At 35.6% G+C, this 13,052-nt stretch overlaps 1 protein-coding gene and 1 long non-coding RNA gene across 2 annotated transcripts in view; one reads left to right on the forward strand and one right to left on the reverse strand.

The window, feature by feature from the left end:
- Nucleotides 1-13,052, reverse strand: part of NAALADL2 (N-acetylated alpha-linked acidic dipeptidase like 2) — a 669,400-nt gene that overhangs the window by 212,483 nt on the left and 443,865 nt on the right. The gene's annotated exons all lie outside the window — the stretch shown is intronic.
- Nucleotides 343-8,066, forward strand: LOC115292008. The gene is made up of 3 exons (XR_003908750.1): nucleotides 343-471; nucleotides 1,874-1,935; nucleotides 7,988-8,066. It is a non-coding gene; the product is annotated as an uncharacterized LOC115292008 (long non-coding RNA).

A 13,052-nucleotide genomic window follows, 5' to 3' on the forward strand; every position in this document is an offset into this window, starting at 1 on the left:
GAAGGGACACAAATGACATTTAACACGTCCTCTTGGCATCTGCCATGTTGACATCTCACCTGGATGTGAAATAGTTACTTCAAACTTATCAGAGATTAAATTCCACATTATTCTAAACAAAATAAGTTAGTCACAAAAAGATAAGTACTGTATTATTCTCATTATATGAGTGCTATTGACTGAAATGTATCCCCCTGCAAATCCCTGTGTTAAAGTGCTAACCCCCAACATGACTACATTTGGAGATGGGGCTGTGAGGAGGTGATGAAGGGTAAATGAGGTCATAAGGGTTAGATTCTAATCAGATAGCTCTGGTGCCCTTAGGAGAAGAGGAGGAGACACCAGAGTCCTCTCTCTCTGCACCACGTGAGGACACAGCAAGAAGGTCATTGCCTGAAAGACAGAAAACGGGCTCTCACCAAGAACAAAGCACCTTGACCCTGGACTTCCTAGTCTCCAAAATTGTGACAAGTAAATGTCTATTGTTTAAGCCACTCAACCCATGGTATTTTGCTATAGCATCCCAGCCAGATTAATTCAAAGAAACATCTAGAATAGTCAAATTCAGAAACACACAAAGTAGAATGGTGGTTGCCAGGGACAAGGGGGAGGGAAGTTGGAAGTTGTTTAATGGGTATAGAGTTTCAGTTTTGCAAGACGAAAAATTTCTGGAGAACTTTCATATTCACAACAATGTGAATATATCAACACTACTGAACTTTATGCTTAAAAATATGTCCATTATACTTTTTAATAAATAAATTTTTAACAGTTGAGATCAGGGAGCCGGGCTGGCTCAGCCGGTAGAGCATGGGACTCTTGAACCTGGGGCTGCAAGTTCAAGACCCACGTTGGGTGTAGAGATTACTTAAAAATAAAATATTAAAAAAAAGTTAAGATAGGGGTGTCTGGGAGACTCAATCAGTTAAGCCTCCGACTTTGGTCAGGTCATAATATTATGGTTCATAAGTTCAAGTCCCACATTGGGCTCTGTGCTGAGAGCTCCAAGCCTGGAGCTTGCTTCAGATTCTGTGTCTCCCTCTCTCTCTGCCCCTCCCCAATTCATGTTCTGTCTCTCTCAAGAAAAAAAGAATAAACATTAAAAATTTTTTTTAAATGTTAAGATAGTAAATGTTTTATTAGATATATTATACTACAACTAAATATTTTAAAGTAAAAATAAAGAGTAATGATTTCTCATTTAAGTCAGCTCTTTCCTGAGTATTTCTTTTCTCCAAAAATGGTTCCAGCATTCATCCAGTTGGTCACATAAAATTTTTAGAGTCATTATTTACTTTTCACCCTCTTTTGCTGCCCTAACACATGTAATCTAGTGCTTCTCAGACATTAGCATGTAAAAGATAACCCAGAGGGTTTGTTAAAACACAAATTTCTAGGCCCCATTCCCAGACTTCTGATTTAGTATGTCTGGGGTGGGTCTCAAGGAACTAATACAGAGGTAATTAATACGCGGTAAAAGCTTAGAGCATTAAAAGGAATTACTCTTATTATAAACATTTTTAATACAGAAAAAATTATGTTAATTCTTAAAGCTTGGAGAAATGAGATGTTTTTCAGAAGTAATAACTTTATTCCCCAGAGTCCAGAGACTGTCTACTTAATTTTTTTCTTTGTTATATGTTTGCCATTCAGTGAAATGATGCCAATTTTAAGTTGACCAAATGAAATAATTTCATTAAGAAGTCAAAGATAGCATTCAACCTGCAGTACAATATCATTTGGAATCAAAAATATATCTTTTCTTTTTTTTATTCTATTGGTTCTGAAAGCTAGTTTTCTAAAAGTCTATTATCTTATTATTTCAGTACTTTATATGGAATATTGACCTATATATGTTTCTATATTTTTGTAGCACTTTGAAGTAATTAGGATGTTACAACCATCTGACAGATGAGGACATTGAGAAAAAGACAGGTAAGCAATTGCCAATGATCCAATGATCTTATAAATAATAAGTAACAGACTCTAGTAGAATTTGACTCCTGCTCCAGGTTTTTTTGTTTTTTTTTTTTTAATTCATGGCTTGTCAAAAGACTTTTTTCCCAAGTTTTTGCTTCAAATCTTCTCCCCTGGTTAAGTTTAATTTTTTGGTAAATATTTGTCAAGGAGGAAGCAGGAAGAAGAGCTGTTATCACTGCATACACTTATGCTGTACTGTGCTGATCCCATTAATAAATAGCAAGGTGGCCGGTTAACTTGAGCCTGTGCCCTGAACTCTGGAGTCCATTGCTCTCTGCCTTGGTTGCCTCAAGACCACTATCCTTAATTTTTTTTTTAATGTTCACTTAGAGATAGAGAGAGAACTTGAGTCGGGGAGAGGCAGAGAGACAAAGACAGAATCTGAAGCAAGATCCAGGCTCTGAGCTGTAAGCTATCAGTACAGAGCCAGACGCAGAGCTTGAACTCAAGAACCGTGAGGTCATGACGTAGGCCAATGTTGAACACTTAACTGACTAGACACCCAGGGGCCCTTAAGATGACTATCCTTAAAGATGATTGCTCACAAGTTAAAATAAGTTTAAAAAAATAATTAAGAGAATTTTTTGAGATAGTCAATGCAGTTCAAATCCCAAACATTCAAAAGTAGGTAAAATGTTACATTAATTATCCTGCAACCCAGAAATGATAATCCTAGCATAATACCAATAAGTAAGGCAAGGAGTGTCCCTCATTCAAATGATATTAGGAATGATTAGTTCTAATCTCTCAGGGTTGTCAACAATATGCATGTCAATGAGTAACCACAGATTTCTTCCTTTCTCTTCATATGCTTATGTGTATGTGTATGTATTTTTAATATTTTATAACCATTGAACAATCAATAACTGTTTGCTGAATATGTACAACGTGTCACATGTTCTAGAGAATACAAATTATTAACAAAAAGCATACTTTATATTTGCAAGGATTTTGCGATATAGTTGGGTAGGAAGTGCTTACCCATATAAAGTGCTCAGATGATTTGTAGAAAATAATTGTGCTTTAAAGAGTACAGTATATTGGTTTGAAAATTACTTTTGGAAGTAACATAACTTTAGTAGAATTGAATAGAGTCTATTGATAAGAAATCTTTGGCAACAGCTAAAAGGTTAGCAAATAATGCAATACTATGCCCTGACTGCTAGCTGAAAGGCAGGTAGGAGTTTTCAACAATAGGCACTGCTAGCTACAAGATTCTTTTTGGATAACTGAGCACTGTGGTAGCAGATCCATTATTGGCGTGATCCCTTTATCAATTAAGCTTGGGTTTCTGTTTCAAATACATGAGGTCAAACAGTAATATATTATTTCCTTGCTCTGACATGGAACAATAGCTTAAAGAAACACACCCAACCTCCTCCCTACCTGTCCCCCTGTCCCCCCCTCAGCCAACAACAAAAAGTTTAGGACTCATCAGTAAATAGACTTTTGGTCTACAGGAGCTAGAATTAGAAAATATTTGAGAGCTCCTATTTGTAAAGTAACTAGCTTTATGCCAAATTGTTTTAGTCCTGAGGCTCTGAAGAAAATCCACAAAAGCCTTTCTTAGATGTACACCAAGTTTCAGGCTATTTTTCAAGATTTGAATGCAGCATAGTATGTTCTAATTAGACAAGGATAACAGATTTAGAATAAGGCAAATAACAATTGATAACAGATAAATTGCCTACATTTAAGCTAATTTATATTTCATATAGAGGTATGTGCTACTTAATTTCTTTTAGTATTTTCTCCTAAGTTAAATATATAATATATGTAATCATTCTGGGGTTTTGCTTATTAAATAACAGGATTTTTATAATGATTTCAAAGGTTGATAAGCCGTCAATAAATTATATTTTTCTATATCATCAGAGAAAGAAATTGTCACTAGCCTTTTGGAAAGTCATTGAGCAGGATGTATTACATACTTGAAAAAGGTATTCTTTGATCTAGTGATACCATTTCTGAGAATCTATCCAATGTGACCAATCTAACAGAATAGGAAAAGTGTTTACATAAGAATATTCCATGCTGTTGTTTAAATGATAATATATTATACTTTTGGATGAGTTATATAAGTAAGGAATACTAGAAATAACATAATTACCCAAACTATAAATGCTTAAATTAAATCTCATAGTCATTAAATATAATGATCATAAAGGTTAGTGGCATGAAAATGCTTTTGAAAGAATACTGCTAGACTAAAATTTAAAAATGTAAGATCTAAGAGTAGGATCCTCTCTCCTAGTTTAAACTCTCTAAGAGCTTCCTATAGTACTCAAAATAAAACTGAAATCCTGACTGTGGCAAAGCCTGGAGTGCAAGGCTCATCCTGTGATCTGGCCCCTGGCTCCTTCCTCCCTTGTCTACTACCACACTCTCTCTCACGCACTAACATCCCCCCACTTAGGACTACTTCATTCCACCATTTGGAATACATGTGCTCTACTCTTTGTTGGGCCAGTTCCTTTGGGTCTGAGTTTAAGTGTCCTCTTTTCCCAGAAGACTTGCTTAATTATCCAATATGAAGCAATCACTTTCTAGCATGTCCCTTTGCTTTAATTTTCTTCATGGTACTCATTATCATCTGATAATTTCCTGTTCACTTCTTAATATGTGTGTCATCAGGCTACTCCACTAGAATGCACACCCCATAAAAGCCAGATCTTACGTTCTGTCACTGGTACATTGAATGCTTGATAAATATATTTTTAAGTTTATTTATTTATTTTGAGACAAAGAAAGAGAAAGTATGAGCATGAGTGAGGGAGGGACAGAGAGAGGGGAGATGAGGATTCCAAGTAGGCTCTGTACAGTCAGCACAGAACCCAATGAGGGGCTTGAACTCATGAACCATGAGCTCAAGACCTGACCTGAAATCAAGAGTCAGACACTTAACCAACAGAGCCACCCAGGCACCACAGTAAATATTTCTTGAATAAATGTGAGGAGGTTAAGAATATGTCAGATAAAGGGCTAGTATCCAAAATCTACAAGGAACTCACCAAAATCCACACCCAAAAAACAAATAACCCAGTGAAGAAATGGGAAGAAGACATGAACAGACACTTCTCCAAAGAGGACATCCAGATGGCCTACAGGCACATGAAACAATGCTCAACATCACTCATCATCAGGGAAACACAAATCAAAGCCACACTGAGATACCACCTCACACCAGTCAGAGTGGCTAAAATGAACAAATCAAGAGACTATAGATGCTGGCGAGGGTGTGGAGAGACGGGCACCCTCCTACACTGTTGGTGGCAATGTAAACTGGTGCAGCCGCTCTGGAAAACAGTGTGGAGGTTCCTCAAAAAGCTATCAATAGAACTCCCCTACAACCCAGCAATAGCACTGCTAGGGATTTACCCAAGGGGTACAGAAGTGCTGATGCATAGGGGCACATGTACCCCAATGTTCATAGCAGCACTGTCAACAATAGCCAAAACAGGGAAAGAGCCTAAATGTCTATCACCTGATGAGTGGATCAAGAAGATGTGGTATATATACACAATGGAGTATTACATGGCAATGAGAAAGAATGAAATATGACCATTTGTAGCAAGGTGGATGGACCTTGAGGGTGTCATGCTAAGCAAAATAAGTCAGGCAGAGAAGGACAGATACCATATGTTTGCCCTCATAGGTCTAACAGGAGAACAGGAGAAACCTAATGGAGGACCGGGGGGAGGGGAAGAGGGAAAGAGAGTTGGGGAGAGAGAGGGACACAAAACCTGAGAGACTACTCAGTACTGAAAACGAACAGAGGGTTGAAGGGGGAAGAGGAGGTGGGGGGAAAGAGGTGGTGGTGATGGAGGAGGGCACTTATGGGGAAGAGCACTGGGTGTTGTATGGAAACCAATTTGACAATAAACTATTTTAAAAAATAAAAATAAAATAAAAACTTTGTCATAAAAAATAATATGTCCGTTCAAAATATGCTACTTTGACATAAGAACTGTTTAGAGCTGAAGGCAATTGAGAGGAAGCAGACACAAGGAAAACTCTTTGCCCTCTTCCTCTCTACTAGAGACAGATGGCATCAGAGGAATCCATAGAACAAACTCCATAAAAGCTTATCTTCCATCATTTCTCCCCATATATTTACCTTCCCAGTTTGCTGCCCCTAAAAGTCTAAAACGTTTTTTGTCTTATCTCTTTTCCACGAATGTATTGTCCTTTGTAAAGATGCTATAGAAGGTCAAGTGCTAACCACCCCTTTCAGTTATCCATCAATTCATGAATATTCAGTTCTCTCCGGCAATGCACATGTTAATAAATTCCATTTGTTTTTCTGTTATTAATCCACCTTTTGTTGAGTCTAATTTGTAGGGTTCCAGCCAGAGAACCTAGGGGAGTAGAGGAAAGTGTTTTATTTTTCCTCCCTTACAAATAAATCTATCCCTACTAATAAATCTTACTTAAACAGAAATACCTTTAAAAGAAAAATTAGCTATATGTAAAGAGGATTTTGTATAAACCTCTAAATGATCACATAAGGATCCTAATTTTGAGGCTACAACACCCAGCTCCCATTACTACATGGGAATAGCGTTTGTAATTGAAACATCAAGGATTCCCAAGGAAATGAATCACATTTTAATGTTGTGCTTTTCAAAGCAAATAAAATTTCACAATGCCAAACATTTACAAAAACCCAAAACAATATATAATTAAGAAATAGACTATTCAGCTCAATGTATTAGTACAAGAACTATATACAGAAAGAAAAGATTCTTGTGAAATATAGCTGTTTGCGAAGATTTTATGGAGAAGACACAACTTAATTCAAGGACAGATAGAGGGATTTGGACTCAATAGGGACAATAAAAATAATTCCAAAAACATTTGGGAAAGAGTTTTTAGAGAACTTTAAGATATTCTTATCCCTTATGACTGCTCTTTTAGAAACTTCAAGTCCTAAATTATTCTATCAATCATTTGGCTTAGAGCCCAAGATAGTACGGGACCAATAGGAAATTCTAAGTCCTCAAATTCTTAGGTAATATAATTATTTATTCCTTTTAGAAGCTTGAAAAGCTTCAACTAACATGCAATTGGTCAGGAAACATCTAGAATTTATAGACTGTTCTTAGCTTATGAGCATATTTAATCAGCATCTGGTACATTAAAAAACATATAATGATTCAGACATGAGACCCAAGTCACTTCTGTTTACCTCTTAGGGCCTTGATATGCTTACTGATACAAACTGAGCTATTAGCAAAAATGGAAGATAAGTATACAAATATAAATATGGATATTTTACAAGATGTCTATAATTTCATTTTGTCTGTTGAGTGCTTTGAAAGGCAAGAAAGTAAAGTAAAAGGAAAGCCTAAATCTTTAAAGGTAGATTTAATTTGGTGGTATTTGTTACAGCCCTTAAAATTTTTAAATATTGATAAAATATACAATAATACATTTATTATCAGTAGTATCTCTTAAAGTGCATCCACTTAAAAGTAAGTGAGATTATATTGAACCTTATTCCCCCACTGGATTAGGCCATTAATTCTAGAAATTTCTGACAAGCCATAGGTACACACTTGAATCCCCATCTGTAAAAAATGTTACAAGCCATTATACTCATCAGTGTATGTCTCTAAATCAATAAAATGGTATAAAAATGCAACATAAGCAAAGAGGAAATTTTAATATAGTGTATAATGCATGTTTCACATCTTGTTATACTTTTATTAAATATTCAGCTGCTAGCATAGCACTATAAGGCTGTGGAGCAAGAGCACACATATTAATAGAACATTTCTTTAACAACTTATAAAAAAGAAACATGAAGATTTTGACAAGCACATAATATGGTAAATCTCAGTAATATGAAAGTATAGCTGTATATTTCAACATAAACTGAATGTTCAACATTTTGAAATACCAGTAGTGGGAATAAAGTAATTTAATAGGCAGAATTGCCCCTAGTCATTTGCAAACTACTGGAATTTGCATGTAAAATTTAATACTCTATTTTCTTTTTCACTAGAGGCCTTTTTGAAGAGAGGAGAAAAGAGCAAATGTGAAGAAATCATGTATTAGTGAGTATATTGTTCTTTGAGAAACTTCAAATAAAGGAATAGCAACACTTTACTGCATTGCATTTCCAATGAACTTCATATTTCAGCCTAACAAACATTTTCTTAACGTTCTCATGCTTGCTTTTCTCTTATAGTTTTTGTCATAAACAGTGATTACTCCTAACATATATATAGTAGATACATATTTTACATGGTTTTATAAATTTACACAGTTTATATATAACTAGTTTTAGGCCAATAAATGATACAACATAAATCCTTAGTGTAATGATATATGGCCATAAACACTCCATGTTTACCAGAAAACAGAATTATTATTATACTAGGGGATACCTAGAATTCCTTCCCAGATAGATTTTGCCATATATAAATCGGTACAGCAGAGAATAATTCCTACTTTAAGAGGGATGACACTTTCTAAGTTTAATGAGACTGTTAATTTAACTGTGAGGGAAGATTTAAAGACTAGAAATAGAGAAAAATGGGAAGCCAGAAGTTTAGTCACTTAAATAGTTTTACATCTCCATTTGACCCAAACAAAGGATTCTAACCAGGAGATGGCAGAGATACTATGTTTCTGTTGTTATTATTTCTGCTTAAGCCAAGTGTTCCCCATTCTACATTATGGGGAAAGCCTATGAAAACCTATATTGTTGGGGCCTCACTGACCTCTGTTTTGAGTACAATTTACTCTTAACGTGTCCGTCTTTCCCGTAGCTAAGGGTTCTCATCAGGGCTTTCTCAGGGCTCCCTGGTTCAGATCACTGAACTTGCAAGTATCACCTGCAGCTAAGCAAACTTCACCAGCACCTCACCAAATGCACCATTAACTCTGTGGCAAGGACACACACGCACACAAACACACACAATCTCAAAATTGGTTCTGTATCAAAACTGTTTCTTCAGGTCCAATTCCTAATTTTTCCAAAGGAACATTTCACAGAAAACTCGCCCTTTAGGGTGGCCTGTCATTCTTTAATATTATCTCTCCCCTGTCTTAACATTTGACTAGGATTAAACTGATCTGGTACCTTTGTTCCTTCCAAAGAAGGTGGCAGCTATTAAATGTTTTAGAAATGTGTGAGCTCCCCGAGAATGTCATGGAGAGAGAGATTTTTTTTCCCGACAAGAAGGTTTCTTTATTTGCTGTCTTAGAGGAGGTGCTCACTCCAGAAATAGTGAATTAATAACCGCTGCACACTGGAGATTCCTAATACTTTACCCCTTGTTGTTGATTTCAAATGGAGACCTCAACATTGTTGAGGTTAGAACAATTTATTCTGTCTGGGCAAATAAAGAACACTGCTAAGATCCTTTCCAAATTGTCCCCAATATAGGGACTATAATCATGTCTTTCCTGCAATAAGGAATTAAATTATCAATCAATAGCTTTAAAAATGCCTTTATCAGTTAAAAAGAAAACCTTAGCTTTTTTGTCTTTTACAGGATCTATAAGTAATAAATGTATATAGTATTTGTCTTCATGTTTGGTAATACCTAATGAAGCTGATATTTTGTCCTAGAATCTATGTACTGCCCGGTATCTTAAGGTAGAGAATTGATGTTCCTCTTCCTTTTCTATTTCTCCAGTGCCCAGTGCAGTTAAACCAGGAAACAGATTAAAGTTACACTAAAATGTCTTTATGTTTTCCAGAGTTTCCCAAATAACTTAAAATACTATGTTGATAAAATGTTTCCTGACTACTCTACCCAAAATGTTAATGGTTTTCTGTTGACCTTCCCCTTCAACAAAAGCTCACACTATAATGGAAGCAAAAGGAGATTTAGAATTTTAAACCATATAGGTGATATTACATTTAAATAGCAATGTCAAAATAAAGTGTAACTTAATGAGAATATATCCAAAGTTATATAATGCACAAAATATTTTAGCACTCTAAAGTGTTTTATTATAAACTTGGTAGTTCCATTATTATTGCTATTATTAATATTTAAATGAAAAAATGGATTTGTTCTTAAAAACTTATTTAAAATTGCTTAAAAGGAGGTCTTATCTCCATGGTTCAGAGTATGGCTCAGTCTCTAAAACACAATATGAACAAGAGACCAGGCCCATTTTGGGGCTCGATTAAAATGAAATAGTAATTTCAGAGTTCCTTAATTATTTGGCACTACGCTATCAAAGTTGAGAAACTGGTCTTACAGAAACAATTTAGAGCAAGTAGTGTGACTGGATTTTCTGCAATCACAAATGCAAAAGTACCTTGGGTCTAGACTAATGGTTTTCAAATAATTTTTAGACTTCCATATATTTATTAGTAACAAAGACTCACTATTGCAAGCAGAGGAAACGCGTTTCAGAATCTCTAGAGGGAAGGAGAATTAACAGTACAGGTAGATTTAAAAAACGGCCACGCCCTTATACCTTAAAATTAACCCCCTTAAAGCTGGCATGTGTTTTCCAGGTGAAAATCACTGCTCAGACCCCAAAGCTGTGGAATATGTGACAAGAAGCAGGGTGGAGTGGCTAATAAGAAAGTTGGTTACTTCCAGAATTTATGCCTTTAGCTACCGCTGATGAATCCAACTGGAATAATAAGTCCCATTTGGGAGGAAGAGTGAAGACAAAGAGTAATCAAAACAGCAATCCATACTTTTACGGAAAAGGGAGGTTAGGAAGTGCTGGGACATATTTAGATGAAATAGAGAGCTGCAGTGATCATTTGTCAAAGACTTAATAAAAATCAAAAGTGTTCAACCATAAAACTTTCAAATTAGACATATTAGCTGTGTAAAATAAATATTATCTAGGATGGAAATAAAAGATAGCTATTTTCCATCTAAAAGAAACCTATCCTCTAATTTTTGCCAAGTAATTACATAGAAGCTAATATAATCATTTATCTTAGAAAACCCCAAACTGTAAAATGAAATTTTCATTACAAACAACATAACTAAAACTTAAAATAGCTACTGGAAACATGATGAAATGTTCTGATCTCATTTACCATAAGATATGTATATAATGGTTACAATGATACTCCAAATGGATAAGCAAAGTAAAAAATCAGAACCCCAACTTCTATTTCATGTAATTAGACTTATACAGAAATTAGAAGGTTAAGTGACAACTAGTTAATCACTAATTTCACAGCTATCTGAAGTGTCATTGTAACTACTGTATTGTAAATGATGGAAAATAATTGCATATGTTAAAAAATAGTGTTATATTCTAAAAATAAATAAATAAATTTTTTAAAAAATAGGAAAAAAATATGTATATAATGTTAGTTTCCAATGAAAGAGCATTACATGTTTCATTTTGGCAAAAGGGTTTAAAAATTTTTTGGATGTTTATCTTTGAGAGAGAGAGAGAAAGTGCAAGCTGGGGAGGGGCAGAGAAAGAGGAAACACAGAACCTGAAGCAGGCTCCAGGCTCTGAGTGGTCAGCACTCAGAGCTCAACATGGGCTTGAACTCACAGAGCCTAACACAGGGCTTAAACCCATGAGCCAACAGCCTACAGGCACATGAAATGATGCTCAACATCACTCATCATCAGGGAAACACAAATCAAAGCCACACTGAGATACCACCTCACACCAGTCAGAGTGGCTAAAATGAACAAATCAAGAGTCTATAGATGCTAGCGAGGGTGTGGAGAGACGGGCACCCTCCTACACTGTTGGTGGCAATGTAAACTGGTGCAGCCGCTCTGGAAAACAGTGTGGAGGTTCCTCAAAAAACTATCCATAGAACTCCCCTACAACCCAGCAATAGCACTGCTAGGGATTTACCCAAGGGATACAGAAGTGCTGATGCATAGGAACACATGTACCCCAATGTTTATAGTAGCACTTTGAACAATAGCCAAAACATAGAAAGAGCCTAAATTCCATCACCTGATGAGTGGATCAAGAAGATGTGGTATATATACACAATGGAGTACTACATGACAATGAGAAAGAATGAAATCTGGCCATTTGTAGGAAAGTGGATGGACCTTGAGGGTGTCATGCTAAGTGAAATAAGTCAGGCAGAGAAGGACAGACACCATATGTTTGCACTCATAGGACTAACAGGAAAACAGGAGAAACCTAATGAGGGACCAGGGGGAGGGGAAGAGGGAAAGAGAGTTGGGGAGAGGGAGGGATGCAAAACTTGAGAGACTACTGAATACTGAAAATGAACTGAGGGTTGAAGGGAAAGGGGGAGGGGGATAAAGAGGTGGTGATGGAGGAGGTCACTTATGGGGAAGAGCACTGGGTGTTGTATGGAAACCAATTTGACAATAAGCTATTTAAAAAAATAATATTAAACCCATGAGCCGTGAGATTTTGACCTGAGCTAAAGTTGGATGCTTAACCAACTGAGCCACCCAGGTGCCTCAAGGAAGAAGGGTTTAAAGTGTACATTTTGTTAGATCATTTGGGGGTATTCCTCAGTGATTTTTCAGTTAAAACTGAAATCCATATTTGTGTAAAAAATTTGATTCAGAATTTCAAATAGAATTAGAGCTTCATGAAGCTCTGTATCAATATCCCATTGTAATCAACAATGTTTCCCAGAGAAATTATGGTACCTCTGAAGAGATGCTATGGGAAAAAAGGAGGATTGATAGGGTAATAGTAATGAATAAATTTCTTTAAGTTATATTCCAGTTATATAAGGGTCTAAAAATGGTAAAGAACCAATTAGTTTTCCCATATTTTTAAAAAATATGGGTAATAGCTTATTTAGCATCTACCATTTTTCAAGTTTCTCTCATATTTATTATCTCCATTGAGTGTTACAATTCCGAAACTATTAAGTTTTAAAGACTGAAGTTCTTTGAAGACTGTCTCTCTATTGCATATGTACTTAGCATATTCAATGACTATATGAACAGATTATTAGCTCTAATTATGAACATTAATTTACAATAAAAAACATGAAGAATAGAATATTATGTATCTTAATGCTAGTGGTAGATTCATGATTTCAAATTCATATTCTCTGATTCTCTCTGAAAAACTACATTGCTACTGGATATGTTAGAATTCATACTATGGTG

The sequence above is a fragment of the Suricata suricatta genome, chromosome 5 (genome assembly GCF_006229205.1).
Source record: "Suricata suricatta isolate VVHF042 chromosome 5, meerkat_22Aug2017_6uvM2_HiC, whole genome shotgun sequence".
NCBI classification, from domain to species: Eukaryota; Metazoa; Chordata; class Mammalia; order Carnivora; family Herpestidae; genus Suricata; species Suricata suricatta.